Source organism: Saccopteryx leptura, chromosome 12 (assembly GCF_036850995.1).
Source record: "Saccopteryx leptura isolate mSacLep1 chromosome 12, mSacLep1_pri_phased_curated, whole genome shotgun sequence".
Taxonomy (NCBI): Eukaryota; Metazoa; Chordata; class Mammalia; order Chiroptera; family Emballonuridae; genus Saccopteryx; species Saccopteryx leptura.
The window spans coordinates 5866079-5892879 of record NC_089514.1 but is presented as its reverse complement, the minus strand read 5'-3'; the positions used below and the strand labels follow the sequence as shown (position 1 = coordinate 5892879).

The 26801-nt window shown below is 45.0% G+C and overlaps 1 non-coding gene across 1 annotated transcript; it reads left to right on the top strand.

Moving 5' to 3' along the window:
- Nucleotides 1-6948: 6948 nt before the first annotated feature.
- TRNAV-GAC (transfer RNA valine (anticodon GAC)) lies at nucleotides 6949-7024 on the top strand. The gene has a single exon. It is a non-coding gene; the product is annotated as a tRNA-Val (tRNA).
- Nucleotides 7025-26801: the final 19777 nt, after the last annotated feature.

The window sequence follows — 26801 nt, the reverse complement described above, 5'->3', positions numbered from 1 at the left end:
CAGGTGCAGGGGCACAGGGTGCAGAGGTGCAGGTGCAGGGGCACAGGGGTGCAGGGGTGCAGGTGCAGGGGCACAGGGTGCAGGGACACAGGGTGCAGAGGTACAGGGGCACAGGGGCACAGGGGCGCAGGGGCGCAGGTGCAGGAGTGCAGGGGTGCAGGTGCAGGGGCACAGGGTGCAGAGGTGCGGGGGCACAGGTGCAGGGGCACAGGGTGCAGAGGTGCAGGTGCAGGGGCACAGGGGTGCAGGGGTGCAGGTGCAGGGGCACAGGGTGCAGGGACACAGGGTGCAGAGGTACAGGGGCACAGGGGCACAGGGGCGCAGGGGCGCAGGTGCAGGAGTGCAGGGGTGCAGGTGCAGGGGCACAGGGTGCAGAGGTACAGGGGCACAGGGGTGCAGGGGCGCAGGGGCGCAGGTGCAGGAGTGCAGGGGTGCAGGTGCAGGGGCACAGGGTGCAGAGGTACAGGGGCACAGGGGTGCAGGGGCGCAGGGGCGCAGGTGCAGGAGTGCAGGGGCGCAGGTGCAGGGACACAGGGTGCAGAGGTGCAGGGGCACAGGGGTGCAGGTGCAGGGGCACAGGGGCACAGGGTGCAGAGGTGTAGGGATGCAGGGTACAGGGGTGCAGGGGCACAGGGGTGCAGGGGCACAGGGTGCAGAGGTGTAGGGATGCAGGGTACAGGGGCGCAGGGGTGCAGGGACACAGGGTGCAGAGGTGCAGGGGCACAGGGGTGCAGGTGCAGGGGCACAGGGGCACAGGGTGCAGAGGTGTAGGGATGAAGGGTACAGGGGTGCAGGGGCGCAGGGGTGCAGGTGCAGGGGCACAGGGGTGCAGGGTCGGGTGGGTATGTCTCCACCCACAGGAAGGAGTGCAGCAGGTGCAGGACTGGGAGTGGACGACCTGCCACCATAAGGGGCGCTGATGAGCAGCTGATGTCCCCACCAGGTGGTCGTGGTGCAGCCAGACCTGCAGTCGGAGCAGAACTTCGGTTCGGTCCAGGTACCTGGTAGGCAGCCACCAGTGGGACAGGTGTTTTTGTCTCCCCCCCACCACTGTGCGGGAGGAAACTCGAGGAGAAGTCACGTTACCCCCTCCAGTTCTCCACCCAACTCCGTCCAGTCTGCCCGGGTTTGGACCATCGTGTGAGCCTACAGAAGAGACTACATTTCTTCACTGCATTGAGGACATCACGAAAACAGACCGGGTAGGAGGGAACAGGAATTAGCTTCGATGATTCAACAAGACACAAGAAGACACAGAAGGCTGGGGAGAAGAATGTTATGAAAACTCAGGGGCTCGTCGCTTCCTGACGTTGCTGGGATCCAGCTGGTTAGGAGATGCCTTCCAAGCGGAGAAAGGTGACTGCGTTTCCACTTCAGTGTTCAGGAAGGGCACAACGGTCAGAGCCCGCACTGGATTTCTGGGACAGTGGGTGCCACTTTGGAGTCGGCAAATCTGACCAATTTACCGAGCTAGCCCATCGGGGTAACGGTTCTGAGTGGGACGCAGGCCAGAAAGGAGCCTGATGTTGGTGTCGGCTTTTAATGCAAGTCGCTCTGCTTCTTGAGCCTGTTGGCACGGCAGAGCTGACGATGCTTACCGTGTCTAAGACAAATCGGGATGCGACAGAGAGCTCTGGCAATTTCCAGTAGGAGACACGCAGTGCAAATGCAGGAGCCGAGAATAAAACCCTGGGTGGACAGTCATACCAACCTGGGTGCTCCCGGTCTCACCCCATCCCGGGAATAAAACCACGGTTCTCTTACCCAGAAAAGTATTTCTTGGACCACTACTCCTTCTGCACTGCCTCTTCTCCCTTGGAATACAGTTATGTCCTCATGGAAAGTTCCGGTGACAAGCTCATGAGGAGGAGAAAAAACTCAGACTTTTATAGACGCTTCTGCGCTGTATTCCTGGAACCAGTGGGACTTTCGTAGCGTCCCTGTTGCGTTTGGGAATGTCCTTGAAAAGCCAGTGTGGGCTTCCTTGTCAGTCACTCTCTCCTCAGCCACCCGGTGCCTGTCCAATGGACCTACATAAAATGCGTCCGCGGGACTGCTCAGCACCTGTCAACAGACAGGCTTCCCCTCCTCGGACACCTTTATCGCTACGATTGGAGATGGATTCTGCCCACATTACAGACCGAAACTGACCAGCATCCATTGGAGGTGCCGGGCCGGATATCTCTGGACAAGGTGTTTACTCTGGATGCCGCTACCTGATGCCGAAGCTAAGATTTCCACCAGCAGGGGACCCGGCGGGGGCCTGGAAGGTCAGAGGATAGAATAGGGACCTCTCCCTCCTGGCTGCCTCCTGTCTGTCACTGTCGCCCTAGCCACGGTCTCTGTTTCTAGAAGCGGCAGTTAGTTCCCAGTCCCTGGTGTCTTCGGCATTCTTCGGGCCAGCCTGACCCCAGACCAGGGGATGCACCAGCAGCCGTGAGAGTGTCCCCTTCTTTCGGGTCTGAGTCCCGGCTTCGCAGGGCTCCTCCTGCGACCTCTTACCAACCACAGCCAGGCAGTAGCCGCTCCGTAGACGTCTGTGTCCACTCTCGAGGCCTCTCCTGCGTGTTTCTAACTTACAACATGCTCCGTTTCTTCCCCTTGACCCCCCGGTCCTGCTGACGGTACTGTGTTCCTGCCGTTGTTATTCCTGGGGTATATCAGCGTTCCCTCTGGGGTTTCAAGCCGCTCGGTACCTTTTTAACCAATTCCCCATATTAGAATCCTTCTATAGACACAACTAATGTGGTTTCTGTCTTCCTGACTAGAACCTGAGAACACAGGGAGAAAGGACATAATCGTAACCGTATTCAGCATCATGAGATTGAAAATCCGAAGCGTCTCCTTGACTATAAACATGAAAAGGGCTTTGAAAATAACATCGGTTCCATTTCACGTAATAATGGGGAGACTCTGTAAGTGGAATGAATGGGAGAGCGGGTTTACCAGCAATCAGTTCTCGTCGATTGTCAGAGAACTCAACGATACAAAGGGAAGACGCTCTAAGAGCCTAACAAAAGCGGCGGAAATCTTCCATTTGAAACCCCTTCTCGCTAAAAATGAGCAAGGGCACACTGGGGAGAAACCCCGTGAATGTGACACAGGCGGGCAAACCCGCCAACCGTCAGTCCTCAGTTTTTATTACAAAGATACAATTAATAATTGTGATTAAAAAAAAATATCCTTCCACATATATCCCTTTAAAGAAAAGGACACACAACAGGGAAGAAATGTGACCTAAAAATGAACTGTGGGAATGCCTTCAAGCCAAAAGTTTCATGTCATTATTTCTCAGGACACTCAGAGCAATAACATGTTTAGACCCATGAAGCTGGGACTTCTTTCTCAAGTGGCACAATTTGACTGATGTGGCCCTCTTCAAGCCATGTCCCTTCAGGGGTCCTGAGTCCAGAGAACCAAAAAAAAAAAAAAAAAAAAAGGCCCACCCAACACCTGTGGCATCTCTTCTAAAACATGCTTCTTGCACCCCAGACCTCAGAACTTCCTGTCCCAATAGCTGGTGGGGGGGGGGGTGAGTCTGGGGTCTGCAGTGAGCGGTGCCTCAGCTTTGTCCTCTGCTGATCCGGCGGAGAACAGCAACCGTGTGTCCACCCTTCGGTGACTATAGGAAGGAACCTGGGTGTGGAACGTCACACACTCTTACTAAAGCCCCTCCCAGGACAGCATGACGCTGAATTCGGGAAGAGAGGGGTCAGAGAGCTGTCAGCCCAGTGACAACGCCCGTGAACACTGAATGTTTGAGATTGGGGTCAGGTTCAAAGATAAACCAAAACACATCCAGGAATTCATGCTCAGGGAAAATCTTATTAAATACTAATAAGGGGAAATAGAGCTTTTCCCTTTGATATACTCTTATGTTGTAAATCATGTTTCAGATGTAATACTGTTGGTCAAATAAGTTTGTAAATATGATATATATGTTTGCTTGCTTATAGTTTGCATGAGGTGTGGGGGACAGGCTGTAAGCAGGCAGGATCCTTATAGCCTAAGGCTTAGTTTTAAGACTAAGCTTTTCCCCTCACCCTTGACTGTTGCATGATAGGGGGTGGTGCACTCTCATGAGGAATCCCATTATGCCTCAGATAAGTGACTTTGTATCAGAGTCTTCCTTGTTTGCACAGTGTATTCGTAAAGTCATGGTGCACTTTTGACCAGTCACAGGAAAGCAACAAAAGATGATAGAAATGTGAAATCTGCACCAAATAAAAGGAAAACCCTCCTAGTTTCTGTAGGATGATGTGGCAGCATGTGTGCATGCGCAGATGATGACGTAACACCGTGTATACAGCGGAGCAGCCCACGGCCATGCTAGTCGAGATGTGGACAGTACAGAGGAAAGTTCAGTGTGTTCTGTGGATCGCTAAATTTGAATCTGTGACCAAAGTGCAACGTGAATCATTGGCGCTTTTATAACGAAGCGCCACCACATAGGAATAACATTACTCGGTGGGATAAGTAGTTGAAGGAAACCGGCATTTTGGTGGAGAAACCCCGTTCTGGTAGGCCATCAGTCAGTGACAAATCTGTACAGGCTATACGGGATAGCTACCTAAGGAGCCCTAAAAAATCTGTATAAGCTCACATCGAACTGCACTGAATAGGTATGAAACTGGGAGAGTTTTCCTTTTATTTGGTGCAGATTTCACATTTCTATTGTCTTTTGTTGCTTTCCTGTGACCAGTCAAAATTGCACCATGACTTTACGGACACACTGTATATTGGATTAAAGGTTTTGATTTCTACACTATAAAATGGGGCAGAGGAGCCCATGCTAGAGGAGAGCAGAGAAAGACCACATGGAGGAGGGGAGAAACAGCCTAGATGGCGGAGTGCTGAAGGAGAAGCCAGTTTGTGCAGAGTTTGTGCGGAGAGAAGGAGGTGGGGAACAGAGGTGAATAAGGCTGGTGAGGTAGAAACCTTTGATTCTAGGAAACTCAGATAAGTCAGTAGCTTTGGGAGCCCTGAATGGAAAGGGAAGTGTTTTCCCACCCTGTGTATTTCTTGCCCAATGATGTAAGCTAGGATTAAAGGTAATGGCCCACCAGTTCTTGGCTCCATTATTTCATTACCGTCTGTCCAAATCAAAAGCGAACCTGCATGGGCCAGGCGGCTGTGATGGTAGCCACGGCTACTGGCCATATAGACCAACTGTTTTACCGAGAAAAAAAAATTATAGAACATTTTGTTAGTAAGTTTAGTCAGTGTAGAATTCGAAGCTATTCCAAAGCAATTGAATAATTTTAATAATCATACCTACAAATTTTCCTGTGATAGAAAGGGTTTATATAACTAAAACATCTAGAGATATTGGGCCTTTTCTTAATCTGACATAACTATGAGTACAAAATTAATATAGTATATAATATCTTAACTAGCATACATTTATCCAGATTGTGTACGTTAATACTACCATATGGTTTAATATACACTGGAAATAAAATAATACTTTAGAAGTTTAAGCTGTCATTCCACAAACATTTTCTCCTATTATTATATTTCTTGGAAAAATATCAATTTAGCTCTGACATTTGTAACTCAATTTTCCTTTAAATAATGATAAAAATAAAACTATTATATGGGGTAACTTGCAAAAAAATAAAATAAAATAAAAGGACTTTATGTGAAAAATACTCAGCAGAACATATCAGCAAATTGAAAAGTTTTCAGGGCTAAAAGGAGGTTCAAGACCTTGTCAGGAAGTGAATATTTTTCAGGTTACAATTTGACTGAAGCCTAAGTTAAGGAAAAGACTAGGAAGTTAAAAGATAAGTGAATAAACAATGGCCCCAGGGAGGGATTAGATTTACCTCCCTGGAGGTACCTGTTACCTACCAGAGGGGGAGAGACCTGAGGCTGGGGAGATGGTCTGGGATTGTAAACAGGGAGAAGCTTGTCTCAGCCCTCTCTCCCCCCCACCCCATGCCTCCAGGTGGTTATTGATCTTCTAGAATAGCGGTTTTCAATGTTTTTCATCTCACAGCGCACATATAAACAAATTGCTAAAATTCTGCAGCACACCAAAAATATATATATATTTTTTCCGCCGATCTGACAGAAAGAAACAGTTATAATTTTGATTCATTCACACATTGTTGTCTAGGCTGTTGTCATTATTATTATTATTTTACTTGACCATCTAAGGCAGGGGTCTCAAACTCGCGGCCCGCCGAACAATTTTGTGCGGCCCGCAGACTAATCCACGAAGTTCAAAATATTTTGGATAAAATTAAGTAAGTCTAGGGGCCTACTTGTATTTTTCATTTCTCTAGCATCCTAGCTAGATATTAGCTTAGTTAACAGCAGTTGTGATGCGAACTACAGTTTCTGGTTGTTTTGTGACACTGAGTAAACTGCATGTACGATTGTGCTTGTTGTACTGATTTTTTTTTGTTTTCAACTGCAGTGAGAAAAGTGTTGCGTAACAGTTGCCTTTTGTAGACCTAGTGCGGCCTGCCAAATGGCTGTGATCTTGCTCTGCGGCCCACATGCTGAGTTGAGTTTGAGACACCTGATCTAAGGGAATAGAGGTCAATGCCCCTGACTAACTGGTCGGAGTGCTGCCTGTTTTAAAAGTTCTTGCGGCAACACGGGTTGGAAATCGTTGTTGTAAAGGGAAGAGCCGGGGCTGTGTCCCCTCTCCACAGAGAATTCGTTCACTCCAGGAGTAAAGATGACCTGCCCTCACTCAGGAGGAGAGGTGAAACTCCCAGCTTCCTATCGTTGGTGTTCCTCATTAGCGGAATGTACCTATAGGTAAGGTGACATCTATCTGCCTTTCCCCACATCACCCAAGTAGTGGGGAAACTGAGGCACAGGGATCCGACGCAGTGGTTGCTATAAGTAACAATTAGTATTCCCCTGTCTCAGAAACCTGCTGCTGTTTTTCGGAATAACACTGAGAAAGACAGGTATTAAAAACTTAACAGGGCCCTGGCCAGTTGGCTCAGTGGTAGAGCGTCGGCCTGACGTGCAGGAGTCCTGGGTTCAATTCCCAGCCAGGGCACACAGGAGAAGCACCCATCTGTTTCTCCACCCCTTCCCTTCTCCTTCCTCTCTGTCTCTCTCTTCCCCTCCTGCAGCCAAGGCTCCATTAGAGCAAAGTTGGCCCTGGCGCTGGAGATGACTCCATGGCCTCTGCCTCAGGCGCTAGAATGGCTCTGGTCGCAACAGAGCAATGCCCCAGATGGGCAGAGCATCGCCCCCTGGTGGGCGTGCCAGGTGGATCCCGGTCGGGCGCATGCGGGAGTCTGTCTGACTGCCTCCCTGTTTCCAACTTCAGAAAAATACAAAAAAACACAAAAACAAACAACAAAAAAAAAAACTTAACAGGTATGGCCTTTCTACTTCCTGTTCCAGAGAGGTTCACCTCATATACCTTTTAATGGACAGAGAAAGCCCTTTGATGGCACAAAAAGGGAAAGAAATAAAAGAGGGAAAGACTACAGATGAGGCTACCGGCACGTGGAAATGAGAGTAATCTGAAAACTAGGAAGCTTTTTAAGATTATGACAGTTATACCGCCAAATATATATATATATATATTACATCTATATATTATCATGAAACTCCTGTGACTGTTCAACATTTAAAACCCTTGGCTCCACAGTTCTCCAAGGGAAGGGATTAGACTGACACATCTCTGCAGCTACCACAGAGAGGACTACGCTCACGCCCACATCAAACGTGCCCCAAAATGGAAAGAAAAATCCTTGTGACGAGTGGATTCTGGAAGCCTCAGGTTCAAGAGCAACTCAAGGAGCCTAGTCACAGGGCTCCCCACCCCCGCCCCCGCCCCTGCCTGGCAAGATAACAGAATTTCTTTAGACTGGGGACGTTTGGTGCCCCAAAGCAAAGCAGAGACATGAATGACTCCATGACTCGTCACCAAACACCCACGTGTTCCCTTGTTCCCCAGCCCCTCTTCGCATTTAAAAGAAGCTGCGTCCTGAGTTCTGGCCAGCAGGTGACCAGAGTGACGTGAGTCACCGTGGGCCGAGTCATCACGATCCTGCTCTCTGTTTCTTGCCTTGGTCACCTGAAGGTCAGTCAGGTGGTATTTCTGCCTGATATAAGCCACCTGGCGCCCACCGCTTAGCTGGACGCGACCCTGGAGAACCGTTGGACTCAAGGCAGAGTTTGAGTGAGAACACTCGGAATCAGTGCGAACTACCGAAACGGGGAGCTTTGGGGGCTCACGGTGTGATTTTGTCCCACTGGACACGTTCGCTCACGTCCGGAGGTAGTTTCAGTTGTCCAGGTGGGCCGGGGGTGCCCCTGGCATCCAGTGGGCAGAAGCCAGGATGCTGCCCAACACGGCACCGGCTGGCCTCCGCCACGCGGACTTCTCTGGCCGCACGTGTCAGTAGCGGCTCCGCGGAGAAACCCCGGCCAAGCCTAACTTGCTCCATACAACATTTAAATGGTCCATGACATTTCGCTGGGCAAAGAACGGCAGATTTACTCCAATCAGCTCCCTACAGCGTTTTAGGATGGTGTGACCACGTGAGTCTCCCTGCATCCACACGCATCTGGAGTTCGTCCTTCTCCCCGGGGCTGGAGCGATCTTTTTTTTGGAAAATGGAAAGCAAATCACATCGCTCCCCTGTTCCAACCTTCTCGGGCTTCAACCACACTCCCGATAAACAGAAATCAGAACTCTGTTCTGGACCTTGGCATACGAGGTACCTGCCCTCCTACCTCGCCAACGCCATTGCTGGTCCCTCTGGTCTGTCCTCCCACACCCTGTGCTGTCCTTCCAACCTGCCGAGCCCTGGCGCTGGAAGACATGGCTATTGTCCCCGTCAGTGTATCCCAGGGGTCCCCAAACTTTTTACATAGGGGGCCAGTTCACTGTCCTTCAGACCGTTGGAGGGCTGGACTATAAAAAATAACTATGAACAAATCCCTATGCACACTGCACATATCTTATTTTAAAGTAAAAAAACAAAACAGGAACAAATACAATATTTAAAATAAAGAACAAGTAAGTTTAAATCAACAAACTGACCAGTATTTCAATGGGAACTATGTTCCTCTCACTGACCACCAATGAAAGAGGTGCCCCTTCCGAAAGTGCGGTGGGGGCCGGATAAATGGCCTCAGGGGGCTGCATGCGGCCCGCGGGCCGTAGTTTGGGGACCCCTGGTGTATCCTCTAGACTCCTGATGGCCTTCCCCTCGATGGAGGGGCTCCGCTGCAACCCGTCCTGTCCAGAGAGGCTTCCCCGTCACCCCGTCCTGGAGCACACGCCCCCCTGCAGTCACTCGTGACCCCTCACCAGGCTTTATCTGCCCTCACCAAACCTGTGCTCACCTGACATTGTGCTGGGTATTTTTTTGTTTATGATTTCCCTAGTGGGTAGAGCTTTGCTGTTTTCCCCACAACATCTCTATGTCTAGACTCAGGACTCGATCGCAGTAAGTACGTGATAAGTGTCTGTTGGATGAATGGCTGAATGCGGGGATGGAAACGCATGGAGAGCCACCTGGGACGATGTCAAAATGAACATTCCTCTCTGTCACCCTGGGTTGTACAATGTCAAAGGATTTTCACTTTCTTACTTACAGTTTTACATGTTGCTTGATTTCCTACCTATGTTACCCTTAGAGACCAATTTTTATTTTACTTTTCAGAGGAAAAATACAAACTTAAAGGTCACATGGAGACAGTTTTGCTAATAGATTCATGAATAGAGGAATTACATAATAAATCTACAGTTTGGGCTGTTACACTTTGTTGGAATCCAAGGGAACAGCCCAGATTCCTCTAGTTTTGTATTTTATTTTTTGGTTGATAATAAATCCATCGGCGGAAATACAGAAGTAGAAGGAATTATCCCTAATACCTCAAAGAGTTTCAACAAAGGACCAGGATCAAGTTACAAGAAAGTTCCACAAATAACATGTGGTTATGATATGACTCCTACCCTATCTCAACCTTTAGAACAGCTGTGGGGAACTAAAGACAGTCTCATAGTTGTCATGAACAACCTCTGCATGAATTACAAAACAATGATAAAGAAAATGTGAATTTGTGCTAATGAGGAGCTGGATACAAGCCACACTTGAGAAAATTAAAACATTAATGGGCATTGAGTATCGAGAAAGGACACGAATCTTCACTAATGAAGGAGACCGTGTCATGATGCTGTTATTCAAATGTGATTTCTTTTTGAAATCACAAGCATAAATAAAAATAAGGAAGCTTTAAGACCCGATTATCCAAGCCCAATCTGAGTGTATCTCTGAAGAAAAATCCATAGTGGATATGATACGGGTGGTGAATAAAAAAGGACTTGTGTTCTTCACATACAACAACGAGACATTTCCAGGGGGTAAAACAAATATTGAAACGAAAACATGTTATGTTATTCTAAGCAAAGAATATAAGAATGAAAAACTTTCAACGCGTAGTGGTCTTCTCAATCAGCAGACTCGGTTTTTAAACTTAATTCAATAGGGAAATACCACTGAACGATTAGAAAGTACTTCAAAGTTTAAAACTCAATACCAATGACAAAATTGACACCAAACTTTAAGTCAATAATGTTGGCGCTAGCACAACTGTTTGGTTTGTGTCTTAAAGAACATGGTTGATCAAAATACTGAATCATTTATAAAAACCACATCTCCCTTAAAGAGATAAAGTGCCTATTCATATAAATGATTGTTCAATCAAAACAGAACAAAGAAAATATTGAGAGTATATCCCCACGTACCTGGAGAGTAGGTAATAAAATAAAAGCAATAAGTTAGTAATGTGACAAAGCCATTCTTAATAGATTTTTTTTTTTTTACTTAATAGCATTACCCAATTAAAGGAGATGACTATGAACAGAACACAATAGATGTTTTATATGAAGGTTTCATTAGTGGTTTTGACATGATATCCCCTGATATTTAACTTCCAAAATTAGCACAAATTGGTTTGTATAGGAACACAGTCCTGTAGACGGGAAACTGGTTTTTAGATTAAGCAAAAGTTAACTGCTAATTAATATTAATGGAGCCCATTGGATAAGTCTCCAATCAGCTAGCGTAACAGTGATCTTGTGTATTGGAAGGCATTGGGTTGAACGGTAAACAAACTGTTGAATTGAGTGCTAACTAATAGGTAAAAAATGAGCTTGAATTACATTTGCTGAGTACATTTCAGTGGAAGAGTAGTGGAAAGTGACAGGAGGCGTTCTGCTGGGCTTTGGCAGGAATGAAGTTCTAGGCGGGGGGGGATGGGAGGTTTAGCCAAGCACTGCTTAGGACTCCCTCTCAGTGGGGTGCCCTCTGAGCTTTATGTCTGTGTGCGTGTTTTCTCCTAAAGCAGGCGCTTTCTCTGCATGAGCAACGCAGCAGCCACACACAACAAGTTAGCAGATTTGGAAATCCATGGCTGTTTTTAATTCTCTATTTTATAAATTCACAAACAAGTATCTTAAACTGGAAGTTGAGTGATGGACTTTGGGTACTTGAGAATGGTCAAAATGGACAGCCGTGAAACATATGAAAACATTATTTGATAATTTGTTCATTCTACATATGTTTGTTGTGTTCCTAATCTGTGCAAGCATTGCTCTAAGAGTTTACAGTATTTGTGAACTAAAGAGATCAAGCCTTGCCTGACCAGGCGGTGGCGCAGTGGACAGAGCGTTGGACTGGGACGCAGAGGCCCCAGGTTTGAAACCCCAAGGTCGCCAGATTAAGCGTAGGCTCATCTGGTTTGAGCAAGGCTCACCAGCTTGAGCCCAAGGTCGCTGGCTTGAGCAAGGGGTCACTCGGTCTGCAGTAGCCCCCCAGTCATGGCACACATGAGAAAGCAATCAATGAACAACAAGTAAGGTGCCGCAACGAAGAATTGATGCTTCTAGAGACATGGACAAGAATGTGATGGTAACGGGGGGGGGGGGGGGGGGGGGGGGGATGGGGCGGGAAGGAGAGAGGGAGGGTGGGGGGAGGGGAGGGGCACAGAGAAAACCAGATAGAAGGTGACAGAAGACAATTTGACTTTCGGTGAGGGGTATACAGCATAATCAAATGTCAAAATAATCTGAAGATATTTTCTCTCAACATATGTACCCTGATTTATCAATGTCATTGCATTAAATTTAATAATAATAAAAAAAGGAATTGATGCTTCTTCTCTCTCTCCTTTCCTGTCTGTCTGTCCTTACCTGTCCCTCTCTTTGTTTCTCTCTCTCTCTCTGTCTCTGTCACACACACACAAAAAGAGATCAAGCTTTGCCCCTGTGAACTTTATGTTGTAGCAAGTTCACTTCCTCCTGGATTTCTCACATTCCCTCGGTGACACTGTACCCAGGCGGACAGGGAAGTATACCAGGGATCGTCCATGCTGTCATACCGGAGAGTAGGACAAAGGCATTAGCATGAATGCACCAGCTACTGGTTTCCTGTGTGGCATTTTGGGACACACAGAGGTGAAAAGCAGCTACAGCGACTGGAAAGGTAGTTAGGGACAGAAAAGGTTAAGGGGTTCCCTTGAGACGTGATGAAATCTGTCAGCCACAGAAATGAGGGAAGAGAGACCGCGGAGGAGGGCGCCGCCAGGAGAAGGCTCTGAGGCACAACGGGGCGTGACGTGCGCTGTGAACGTGGAGCACGGTAGGGGGCGGAGGCACGTGTTCCATACACGTGAGATTAGAAGGCTGTCGCGGTGAAAGGGACTCACTAAAGAGGTCACAGCAGGGACAAGGGTCATGCTTGTGGAAGGCTCATGCTGGTGAAGAGGAAAATGAGCTTAGGTTCGGGGACCCTGATGGCTCTGTTGCCGTGGCCCTGCGGATGGATGAATACAGGAACCACTCAGTCACAGGCACTTCACACACGTAAGTGGAAATGGATTAAAATTAGATGCAATTTAAAATTCAGTTCTTTAATCACACTAACCATGTCTCAGACGCTGTATGAAGCAAATATAGGACATTTCTATCATCCAGAAAAGAATCCGTGGTGGCTCTGGGCACCTACCTGTGGACAAGACTCACCTCCTTTGGGGAAGAAAAGATTAGCCGGAAGGAGGAACAGAGGACATTTTAAGGGGAGAGAATGTTCTAATTTACTAAATTGACTTTTTTTTTTTTACTCTTTTATAACAAAAAGAGTGCTCATGCACCATGTGTGAAAATTAAAACAAAAAGATCGAAGACTGAATTCGGTGGTTATTACAGGGCTAGGAAGGAGGAACAGGCGGAGAGGTAAACCCCATCTCTCCATAAGTTTCGTTGCTTATTTTTAATGCTCCCTATTAGAGTATAGATGCTGAATCTGACAAGGACTGACTAATACTTAATATGACATGTTTATATTTAACAAGAAAACTGTTTGATGCTACACAGTACTGAACTCTGAGAGAAAATAACCACTCATGGACATGCGAGTACTCCAGGCACAAACTAGACACGAACACTTAGAAGACAGAGAACACAGAAAACAGTCTCTCCCTGGTCACCGTCTGTGAGCAGCAGGAAGGCAGCCTCGGGGGGTGGGGGGGACAGCCCCAACCGGATGCCGATGTGTACCCACGCAGTCCCCTGCCCCGGACATCATCCTTCCAAGGCTAGAGCGCCAGGCTCACGTTTTGGTTTTTTGGGGGGGAAAGTTCGGAAAACTCAACCAGAGCGGGGACCACAGTCTTCTTGCCCCCTCGCTGCCCGGTGCCACACTGCATGTCAAGAACATCCACGACACCTGCTAAGGAAGGCCGGGCACTTAAATCTCGTCAGCCCGGCCTGGTACCGTGAGCGTGATGTTGCTCCTCAAGCCAAAACGACGCAAGTCCAAGTTCAGGATGAAAGTGAAACGACTACATTTACTGGAAAAGTCCGCGATATTCGGAGCTCAGTCACTAGAGGGTGTCCGATGGCTCCCGGTTTGCCAGACTTCTACTCAAGTGGTAAAAATTATATATATATATATATATTTTTTTTTAAATTATATATTTTTTTAAAATTATTTTTTTAATCCATGAAACAACAACAAAAAATGAGATACTCCTACAAGCAAATTTCTAATAGGTGAGCTGCTTGTTTTTCAATAAACTGAAAAGCCGGCACACTCCCTAACTCGGCCAGCTGCAGAATCACTAGGACTTAGGTCTCCTGCACAGGGGGAGTTCTAATTGATGTCTTCCTTACAGAAACAAGACGGGCTGGGAATGCAATACAAAGATAGTATCACCTAGGCATCCTAGCTGAGATATTCTCTTTCATGTTTTGTTATTGTTCTTTCAGAAGTACCAAAAGTTATTTATAGCTACCACATGCCTACATACTTATATACGCAATATATTATATAGAATTATGCACGATAGAAGCTATATACTATATAGTATGTATTTTACATAACACGATTAACATGTATTCTATATAAGAGAATTCATGTGGCCTGACCTGTGGTGGCGCAGTGGATAAAGCGTCAACCTGGAAATGCTGAGGTCGCCGGTTCAAAACCCTGGGCTTGTCTGGTCAAGGCACATATGGGAGTTGATGCTTCCTGCTCCTCCCTCCCCCTTCTCTCTCTCTCTCTCTCTCTCTCTCACTCACTCTCCTCTCTAAAAATTAATAAAAGTAAAAAAATAAAATAAAAAAATAAATAAAGTGGATCCTTTAAAAAAAAAAGAGAGAATACATGTGTATGTTATATTATAGTCACCATAATGCCCCTTTTTGCCCCAAAGACAAATAAGTGGTATCTAAATATGTTAGATGTACATGTCATTTCAGCACATAGTAGGCTTTCTTATTGGACTAATTCCTTGAAACAAAGTAAACATTACCACCGAACTCTTTCTTTTTTTTTTAATGATATGAATCAGGAGTTGAATACCCTTCCTGTGCGGTGAGGGCGAGGACCCAGGTCAGATGATTATTTGTTTGCTATTAAGCCTTTAGAGCAATAACCTGTTCAAAGCAAAACCGAAGGTGGGTATTCTTTCTGCCACACCATCGTCCCTCTGCACGTGCTCTGCTGGCATCCCGAACGCTGCCCGGGTCCCTGTCGGTCCTCAAGGTCAGCTGCCGCTCCTGCGCCTCCGCGGCCCGCCTCTTTCACATCCGGAGCCTGCCGCCATCAGAGGCGCACACCGCCGGCCACGCTGCATAATCGCGGTTTCCAGCAGGGACATCGGGCTTTTGGGCGAGTTCCATCCAGACAGCTGGGGCAGCGGCTCCCGCCTTCCCGGCAGGCCTGAAAGTCACACTCACCTGAAGTCTGAGTTGTTCTGGAAGCCTGCGTCTTAGGCTGGTTGTGATTGGCCGTGAATTCAAAGGCATTTCACAGAACAGACGAAATAGATCTTTACAAGCTGATTAAAAAAAAAAAAGCTGAGTGTGGGGAATACATCGATGGTACACACACACACACACACACACACACACACACATTAGGTGCAGTTCCACAAGTGTGTATTGCACACCTGCCCAGGAACACTAAGTTCGTGTATATTCATAAGCTGTAAGCTCTGATTTTGAGAGATCTCAGGGCAGGTCCAGTTGTTTCTTATTCTCATATTTTGGCTCATCAGCCAATGATCTCAAGTAACTTGCCTGAGGTCACACAGGTCGTGTCGGAACTGGTTCCAAAATCATCATTTCCTCACTCTGACCCCGAAGAGGCCTACCCTGTGGACGGTCTCTGTGGGGACTCTCTCCTGACCGCCCACGTTGTCACCTTTCTCCTCCTGGTCCCCCACCCTCCTTCGGTCCTCACTTCTGTGTGTTGCTTCTGCTATTCATGTCTTCTGTTAACTGTTTCAAATTTGGGGTCACTCAGTCCTTGGGAGTATTTGTTTCCTTTAAATACCTATAGCCTTTCACGTACATTTCGCCTGTTGAATTTACCACAATTCACCCCACAGAGTAGTGGTGTCTATTCTTGTTGTATTTTGCTATTAGAAAGTATGTTACTTGAGAGAGAGCTCACCATGTCTTTCAGATCCTTGTAGCCCTTGTGGGTCTAGATAAATCAAGCATTCAACTGAATACAATTCCGCCCATCACACGATCATGCTGGACGAGAGGCAAATTGGTTATCACTCAACATTTAATCTATCTGATTTGCCATGGTTTGGGATTTTTTTTAAAAAAATTCGGTATTTCTTATTCTTTCTGTTATTTGCAGGATCACAATAATAAACTAGAGATAGAGCAAATAGAAACTGAACTCCTTCCGTCACATCCAATTCAATCAAGTGGTAGGTCACACATTCCCAGGAATATTTTTCTGACTCCGTATCACCCATAACAGAGCCACACTCTGCAAAGGCTCCATGCTCGTATTTATGTTAATGCCGATGTCAGCGCAGGAAACACCAGGGCTCCACAGGACCAGCATCACAGGCTGTCAGTGCTGAGGATGCTAAATTAGGAGACAGAAGTTTTACTTTGTGCTTGTCTTGGTTGGCAGGAAAGAAATATATAAATGACCCCAATTCTGTGATTTTCACTGTGTTGTTTTAATACTATCTAGCTACCCAAGGTATGCTAAAAGTGACCATAATTTTAGAATATGCATAGTAAAGGTTAGAACAGAGTTGATAGTCAATGAAAGCTCAGTGAATGAATTGTTGACTATTTTACACGTAATCTCAGCTAAGTGAGAGTAACCAACCCTTGTAAGAAAGAAAACGTTCTATCATCCTCATAAACCAGAGCACTACGTTTTTCAAAGCCAGATTTTCTGGAAAAAAAAAATTAACTAACAGGTGTTGGGTTGTCAATAGCTCACATATCTCAGATAATGAGCAGAAATATGAAATAGGTTCAAATGGCTTTGGATCGCCAGTTGGTGTAGGACATGCCTGTTAGCATGTACAGATCTAGTTAGCATCCAGTGGCTGCCTGACTGTGCTCACATTCCTACCTGTGGGTCCATCTATAACTGCTGTTGTTGTTGGGTTTCTTTTTGGCTGGGCTTTCTCTGCACTTGGTGCACGTTACCTTACAGGCGGCAAAGTAAATTCGAGTGTGAGTTGGGAGATAAAAGCCCCGTGAGCACTCGTTACTGAGACACAAATTAAATACGTGTAAGCTTGTTTGCAAACAGCGTTCTGTGAAATAGTAGAGGAAACTCAGGGCACCAGCCTGTGGCAAACCCTAACATAAACCATTCTCCGTCTTGGTCCCTCCTCCGTTCCATTCTGCTCAACCTTTGTATATATTGGATGTTAATTTTAGAAATTGTTTCTTGAAATGCGCACTAAGTGCAAGGCACTGTGTCCTATATTGAGACACACAGTGTAAAAGTACCTTGAGGTTAGATCACACCAGTAGAACAAAGCCCTTCTTTAAGATAAACTTCTCTTATAAACAGAAATCCATTCAAATGTTATTTAGGCGAGGTTGTTAAACTCAAAACTGGTACACATTTACACACACACACATGTATGTAGACATATGAGTGTGTGTCTATATATATATTTATATGAAAAATTACCTAAGAAGTATTGTGTTGTCAATAGCTCACATATCTCAGATAATGAGGAAAAAATATGAAATGTTTAAATATATATATGTATAGTATTATATATAAGTATAATATATATATGGGTAGGAAATACCCAATATCAAATGAGGCATAAAAATATTTATTTTATTCTTTTTTGGGTTTTGTCTTATAACATCTTTCTCCAGAAGACATTTTCCTGCCCAGCACTCTTCACACACACACACACACACACACACACACACACACACACACACAACAGGTTTATAGAACTGATAAGCAATTCCACCCAGTAGTCGGGAGATTTCTGTAACTCAAGGTTTGGAAAAGCCTAACTGATAATTCATCCTAAACATCTTCCCTCGGGGTTAATTATGAGGTCATGATACCTGCATCCAGAGAGTCTGCGGAGATGGAAGGGTGGATCTGATCGTGTCTAGAGTAACTCTTCACATTACCTAGTGAATAAAGCTGTAATAATTTGCAGCAATATTGTTATTATCTATCGCCGTGAGATTGTTAACTTGTGTTTATATAATGACTTTCTTAGATTAATTGGAAATGCTCCATTTGAAATCAGACTAGTCCCTAGAGGATGCTGCTAAACTGTTTTATCCATTAAAAATAATTCAAAGCCAGTTAACTGGCCAATGAAAAATTTAACGCTTATGGAGGTCCCTTCGAAACACGGACTGTGAGCCACCATGCATGTCTATATTTGGCTTTTGAATTAAACCTCCTGGAGTGTGTTCTATGTTAGGCAACACCAGCAGAAAGGAATAGACACTGTGTGACGTACGGGATTATGACAATGATTGAAATGACCCATCAGTTCTTTTCAGTAAATGTGCATAGAAACAACTTGATGGAAATGGAAGGGACCAAGCAAACAAACAAACACATCAGCAAACAAACAAACAGTCACATACAACAGTGTGGTGATTTCCGGAGGGGAAGTTTGGAAAGTGAAGGGGGATGGGTGGTGATGGAGGGAGACTTGACTTGGGGTGGTGAACATACAATGCAATATACAGATGAGGTGTTACAGAATTGTGCACCTGAAACCTATCTAATTTTATCAACCGATGTCACTTCTATAAATTCAATAAAAATATTTAAAAAGAATCTTAGAAAGACAAAAGTCTATTAAAGAATTATCCACATCACATTTTTTTTTCTCCAAAGACAGAGAGAGAGGGATAGGTAGGGACAGACAGACAGGAACAGAGAGAAATGAAAAACATGAATCATCAGATTTTCGTTGCGACACCTTAGTTGTTCATTGATTGCTTTCTCATATGTGCCTTGACCGTGGGCCTTCAGCAGACCGAGTAACCCCTTGCTCAAGCCAGTGACCTTGGATCCAAGCTGGTGAGCTTTGTTCAAACCAGATGAGCCCGCGCTCAAGCTGGCGACCTCAGGGTCTCGAACCTGGGTCCTCCGCATCCCAGTCTGACGCTATATCCACTACACCACTACCCGGTCAGGCTCCGCATCACATTTTTAAAGTAATGGTTAACTTTGTATTTATTCAATGCGTTTATGAAGGCAACTATTTTTAATTCATGCACTATCCCATTAATTTTAAACTTCAAAAAGTCTAATACAAAGAAGTAGAAAGTAAGAAAATAATGAAAATTTGTCTGATTTTGGAATGCATGAAGAAAAGGAAACATTCTGTGAATTCCATCTCAACGATCTATAGCTATTGGTTGGTGATATCATTGGTCTCATGAAATTAAGTGCAAGTGACAGAACTTTAATTAACATGTTTTCCACTTTTGCTTTCTGTCTTTATATTTATTTAGAGAGAGCATTTGTTATTAATAAGTATTTATCAGTAGAACAAGCTAAAAATACTTTTTCCTGCAAAATCTACATTCAAGAAACAAGAAACTAAAATACACCTAGCATCTTACTTTGCACAAAAGTCACGGTCCTGCATAAAGTAGGGCTGAAAGTTCTACATAGTATCATTGCTAACATGTCGGGGGGTTTTTTGTTGTTTTTTTTTTAATTCTCAAATTAGAGTAGTCAACGTCTTTTCCATAGCAATGAGATAGTACAAGATATAGGTCATTTGCATAATAAATTTGGAAACTATTACCATTATATATTTTCAAGAAAAGATCATCACTTTTCCCTATCCTTACAGTAACATGGGAGCTATGTATTACTTGAATCTGGGCAAATGAGACACTTGATCTATACATTATTTTTTTCCCACTTTTATATGATCAGACCAAACAGCGACTTGAAGAAATTCACTCATTTTCACTTTGCGGCACAAGTTCTTGAGCTGTACTCAAACTCAGTGGTTATAGACTATTCCGCCTGATGAATGAGGCTGCTAATGAGTAGTCATTGGTCATCAGGGTGTCATTAATCATAACTTGCAGAAGAAGCCAGCATTTTCGATGTAATAACCTGTGCTGAAACTTTACCGAGAAGTTTCTACCCTAGGAAGTGTGATGCGTTCAAAGAGGTGAAGATCAGCACTCACAATGGAAACAGATGTAAAACTCAGGGGCCACAATGATTGTATTGCCTGTCCTTTTTTTTAAATGCAATCATTAAAGTCACCCCAATCTTAACAGCCACAGAATGAGTCTGCCAGCACAGTACTGGGGAGTTTTCTCTCACTTCTGAACTCTGTGTTGCCAGAGATGCTCAGAAAGTCATATCTGCTTCTATATGAGAATAGCGAGCACAGTGGAGTTAAACAAGAATAGAGCGTTTATTGGCAGCTATCAAAACACGGCTATATTTGGTTTCCTATTAGCACCAGCAAGAGGACACATTTTCTAATTAGGGTCCGGGCTGTAAGAACTGTGGCTGGCAGGAGGTAACTTACAGGTCACACCAATGGAACACAAAGCGACGGAATCTACGGAGGCTTGTGAGCAAAGCTAGGGAATGGCTAAGAACCCGGAGAGCAGAGCTCCCACCACCTCTCTGGAGACTGCAGAGCGTTTCAGGTTCACGTGCACAGAGCTGCGTGGAGAAGAACACGCTCAACCTGGCTTCGCTCAAGTTAAATGGACAAGGGCCCCCTCCCAACAGGTCTCCTTCCCGTGTGTTGTGAGTCTTTAGTCTTTAAATATGACACAGGCGTTTATAAAAATGACGGAGACACGAGGACTTCTGTGTTGTCTGTGCCAGAGACACTACTTTTCCTCATCCCTCTGCTGGTTCTCACACCCGGAGATGGTGGAGACTTTTTTCTCGGGTTGTACAACAACAGGGAATAAGGGCAGAAGTCACGTTGCCCGGGAGTTTCTGCTTGTTGTTGTTGTTTTTTTTATAAGGCTACTTCAGGGAGTATCTTTCCCAGCGGGCACATTGTGTGGGTGAGAAAGTTACCTACATTCATTTCAGAGAGAAAGAAACAAGTCCCAGAGCCGGGTAACTGCTGTCCCGAGGGAATTCTTGCTGGCCAGCCTCCCGGGTGTTGGTCCCTGTGGGCAGGCAGAAGCTGGGAGGGGCCCACTGTGCTTCCAACCATGAGGAAAGCTGAGCTTCGGCTGCGTAGAAATTATCAACGCTCATTATATACTTGATGTCATTTTTTTTTTTTTTTTTTTGGTCTTTCTCTTCAAAAATCGATCAGATCTATCTATCATAGTTCATGCTTGAGGGCTACAAATTTAAGAAGTGGGCAGGAGGAAGGAAGAGAAATAAAAGGGTGGGAGACCAACCACGATTTCATAGGATTCTCTCCATTTCCCTGCTGTTAGACACGCTGGGCCCCATGTCACAGGAGTTCTGGGAAAATCGGTAATCCCTGGTCCCACCTCTCCACGAGGTGCTTAGTGCTGGAAAGAAGACAAAGGTACCCTCAGGGAGTTCCCAAACAGTCAATGGATTAAACAAGGATAATATAAAAATAATCCTAATCTATGTAGCATACATTTTAATATCTATGGGCCACAATTACTCTATATTAAGATCTATTAATCTATATCAGGGGTCCCCAAACTTTTTACACAGGGGGCCAGTTCACTATAAAAAAAACTATGAACAAATCCCTATGCACACTGCACATATCTTATTTTAAAGTAAAAAAAAAAAAACGGGAACAAATACAGTATTTAAAATAAAGAACAAGTAAATTTAAATCAACAAACTGACCAGTATTTCAATGGGAACTATGGGCCTGCTTTTGGCTAATGAGATGGTCAATATCTGGTTCCATATTTGTCACTGCTAGCCGTAACAAGTGATATGACGTGCTTCCGGAGCCATAATGCGTGTGTCCTGTGTCACCAAAAGTAGTATTGTATGTGAGCAACGCCTTGCTTTGTGGCGCCCCCACATACAGTACTCCAGGAGCACAGGATGAGGATGCATCCTCTCATTGACCACCAGTGAAAGAGGTGGCTCTTCCGGAAGTGCGGCGGGAGCCGGATAAATGGCTTCAAGGGGCCTGTAGTTTGGGGACCCCTGATCTATATGCCATGATGCTGGGGAAGGTCAATGTTGAAAGCATCAGAAAGGGTTTGAGAGGAGCTGAGATTTAAGAGGAACTGCATAGGATCAGGCTTCAACAGGGCCATCAGGTACCGAAGGTGGAAATTTGGGTCCGTGGAAAAGTGTGAAGGAAGGAACAGAAGGGAGAAAGTGCAGAGTGGCCCTGAGGAATCAGCCATAACAGAAAGACCCTCAGAGCAATATCTTCAGTAAAACATTAAACCCACAAGGGCAATCAGAACCCGGCTAGCCTACAGGAGAAGCTTGCGCCCGGTACTAAACCCACAAGGGCAATCAGAACCCGGGCCGAGAGCCTACAGGAGAAGCTTGCGCCCGGTACTAAACCCACAAGGGCAATCAGAACCCGGGCCGAGAGCCTACAGGAGAAGCTTACGCCCGGTACTAAACCCACAAGGGCAATCAGAACCCAGGCCGAGAGCCTACAGGAGAAGCTTGCGCCCGGTACAGCCCCCGGGACGTCTCAGAGGACTTTTCTCAGAGCAGCAAGACAACAGAAGCTATAACTGCACGCCTAAAACTGATGACAGTGTGTCTCACGGAGCCCAGAGCAGAGACAGAGGAGACAAAGAATCCAGTGGAGGAGGGACAGGTCAACCAGGACGGCGATGTCCTTAGCAACGCCCCCCCCCCCCCCACACACACACACACGCAAGGGGCGTGGTCACAGGCACGTGGCTTTGGGGACCGGTCGGAAGGTAGAAAGCAAAGGGGAGAGGGGAAACGGAGACGTGCCCCAGGCTCTGAGCCCGGCTTCTGGAAAGTACACCGGCAGCAGGAGGAAGAGGAGATAGGAAACCTGAACTGACACATCAGTTTCTGATACATTGATATGAAGGAGCTTTCACTAAGTGCTGGGAAAGTCCGGCATGCAACTTGAAATTTAAAAACGAGGTTGGGACCAGTCAGTCTTCCGTTAAGAGCATCATGTGCATGGAAGGAAAAGGTGGAAGGTGGAGAAATGAGTGACAACCCCTCGAGACGAAGACTGCAGGGACGTTGTAGAGCCAGCAGCCACGGCCACTGCGGCCACACACATGCAAGTTCCCACTGGATTCAGGCAGATGGTAAAGAAACAGTGGAGCCAAAAATGGAGGGCCATTCCTTTATTCAAGTCCAGTACCAGCCGATGAGCAACACACACACAGGGAAAACACTTCCCTTTCACTCAGGGCTCCCAAAGCCACTGAAACATTCTCCGGTTCCACAACCAGGAGAATCTTCTCCGGTTCCTCCTAGAAGCTAAAGCCCCCACCAGTCTCAGCGGAGCTCGCAAAGCCCCTCAGCTCTGGTTCCCCATCTGCCAACATGGCTTCTTACTCGGCCAAAGAGGCTTCTCTCTCTTTCCCTGCCATCCTGGCTTTCTTTCTCCTTCTCCTCCTTCCTCCCCTTTCTTTTTAAAACTTTTCTGGCCCTAAAACCTCTCCTCTGGCAACATTAGCATAACAATGGCCCTTTCCCAGCAGGAAGGTAATTAGCCATTTCGCAGACCCTCATATATTGATACCTGGAGCTGCCCGGTGCCATTTTCTAACACTAAAAGCGAGCAAACTCAAAAAATACAAATTTTACAAATTCATTTTCCCAACAGACGTCCAGTCAGGAGAGCCAATAACAGAGCTTGGGCCGGGCATCCATTCAGGAGCGGGGAGGGATGGATAGCAAACAAGGATGGAAGGATGACCACAGGGACAAGGAGAAAGAAGGTGAAGAGACGCCATGTTCTCAGGTACATAGGACTCAATATCAAAAGCATTCTAATCTTAAGGAAATAAAAATAAATAGTGGTCAACAAATAAAAAATTTAAAAAGAAACTAATGAAAACCAGAGTGACCAAACATCACATCCACATGAGGGAGAGGAGCGTCTGCCTGTTTCCCTAAGCGTGGCATATACTTGAATTTTGGAAGAATACTACGTTAAGCTTTTTATTTTTCCTCTCTCTCTCTCTCTATCTCTTTTTTTTTTTTTTTTTTTTATCATTTTTCTGAAGCTGGAAACAGGGAGGCAGTCAGACAGACTCCCGCATGCGCCCGACCGGGATCCACCCAGCACGCCCACCAGAGGGCGACGCTTTGCCCCTCTGGGGCATCGCTCTGTTGCATCCAGAGCCACTCTAGCGCCTGAGGCAGAGGCCACGGAGCCATCCCCAGCGCCCGGGCCTTCCTTGCTCCAATGGAGCCTCGCTGCGGGAGGGGAAGAGAGAGACAGAGAGGAAGGAGAGGGGGAGGGGTGGAGAAGCAAATGGGCGCCTCTCCTGTGTGCTCTGGCCGGGAATCGAACCCGGGACGCCTGCACGCCAGGCCGACGCTCTACCGTTGAGCCAACCGGCCAGGGCTCTACGATAAGCTTTCTTTTTTTTTTTTTTTTTTAATTTTTTTTTTTTTTTTATTTATTTATTTTTTTTATATATAATTTTATTTTTTTAATGGGGTGACATCAATAAATCAGGATACATATATTCAAAGATAACAAGTCCAGGTTATCTTGTCGTTCAATTATGTTGCATACCCACCACCCAAAGTCAGATTGTCCTCTGTCACCTTCTATCTTGTTTTCTTTGTGCCCCTCCCCACCCCCTATCCCTCTCCCATTCCCCCCTCCCCCCCGTAACCACCACACTCTTATCAATGTCTCTTAGTTTCACTATTATGTCCCACCTACGTATGGAATAATACAGTTCCTGTTTTTTTCTGATTTACTTATTTCGCTTCGTATCATGTTATCAAGATCCCACCATTTTGCTGTAAATGTTCCGATGTCATCATTTCTTATGGCTGAGTAGTATTCCATAGTGTATATGTGCCACATCTTCTTTATCCAGTCATCTATTGATGGGCTTTTTGGTTTTTTCCATGTCCTGGCCACTGTGAACAATGCTGCAATAAACATGGGGCTGCATGTGTCTTTACGTATCAATGTTTCTGAGTTTTTGGGATATATACCCAGTAGAGGGATTGCTGGGTCATAAGGTAGTTCTATTTTCAGTTTTTTGAGGAACCACCATACTTTCTTCCATAATGGTTGTACTACTTTACATTCCCACCAACAGTGAATGAGGGTTCCTTTTTCTCCACAGCCTCTCCAACATTTGCTGTTACCTGACTTGCTAATAACAGCTAATTGAACAGGTGTGAGGTGGTATCTCATTGCCGTTTTGATTTGCATTTCTCTAATAGCTAAAGAAGATGAGCATCTTTTCATATATCTGTTGGCCATTTGTATTTCTTCCTGGGAGAAGTGTCTATTCATGTCCTCTTCCCATTTTTTTATTGGATTGTTTGTTTGTTTGTTGTTGAGTTTTATGAGTTCTTTGTATATTTTGGATATTAGGCCCTTATCTGAGCTGTCGTTTGAAAAAATCATTTCCCATTTAGTTGGCTTTCTGTTTATTTTGTTATCAGTTTCTCTTGCTGAGCAAAAACTTCTTAGTCTGATGTAGTCCCATTCATTAATTTTTGCCTTCACTTCTCTTGCCATTGGAGTCAAATTCATAAAATGCTCTTTAAAACCCAGGTCCCTGAGTTGAGTACCTATGTCTTCTTCTATGTACTTAATTGTTTCAGGTCTTATGTTTAGATCTTTGATCCATTTTGAGTTAATTTTTGTACAGGGGGAGAGACTGTAGTCCAGTTTCATTCTTTTGCATGTGGCTTTCCAGTTTTCCCAGCACCATTTATTGAAGAGGCTTTCTTTTCTCCATTGTGTGTTGTTGGCCCCTTTATCAAAAATTATTTGACTATATATATGTGGTTTTATTTCTGGACTTTCTATTCTGTTCCATTGGTCTGAGTGTCTATTTTTCTGCCAATACCATGCTGTTTTGATTGTCGTGGCCCTATAATAGAGTTTGAAGTCAGGTATTGAAATGCCCCCAGCTTCATTCTTTTTCTTTAGGATTGCTTTGGCTATTCGGGGTTTTTTATAGTTCCATATAAATCTGATGATTTTTTGCTCTATTTCTTTAAAAAATGTCATTGGAAGTTTGATGGGAATTGCATTAAATTTGTATATTGCTTTGGGTAATATAGCCATCTTGATTATATTTATTCTTCCTAGCCAAGAACAAGGTATATTCTTCCATCTCATTATATCTTTTTCGATTTCCCTTAACAATGGTTTATAGTTTTCATTATATAAGTCCTTTACATTCTTTGTTATGTTTATTCCTAAGTATTTTATTTTTTTTGTTGCAATCGTGAAGGGGATTATTCTTTTGAGTTCCTTCTCAGTTGTTTCATTGTTGGCATATAGAAAGGCTATTGACTTTTGTATGTTAATTTTGTATCCTGCGACCTTACTGTATTGGCTTATTGTTTCTAGTAGTCTTTTTGTGGATTCTTTGGGGTTTTCGATGTATAGTATCATATCATCTGCAAAAAGTGATACCTTTACTTCTTCTTTTCCGATATGGATGCCTTTTATTTCTTTGTCTTGTCTGATTGCTCTGGCTAGAACCTCTAGTACCACATTAAATAAGAGTGGAGAGAGTGGACAACCCTGTCTTGTTCCTGATTTAAGGGGGAAAGCCTTCAGTTTAGTGCCATTTAATATGATGTTAGCTGATGGTTTATCATATATGGCCTTTATCATGTTGAGATATTTTCCTTCTATACCCATTTTGTTGAGAGTCTTAAACATAAAATTGTGTTGTATTTTATCGAAAGCCTTTTCTGCGTCTATTGATAAGATCATGTGGTTTTTGTTCTTTGTTTTGTTGATATGGTGTATTACATTAACCGTTTTACGTATGTTGAACCATCCTTGAGATTCTGGGATGAATCCCACTTGATCATGATGTATTATTTTTTTAATATGTTGTTGTATTCGATTTGCTAGTA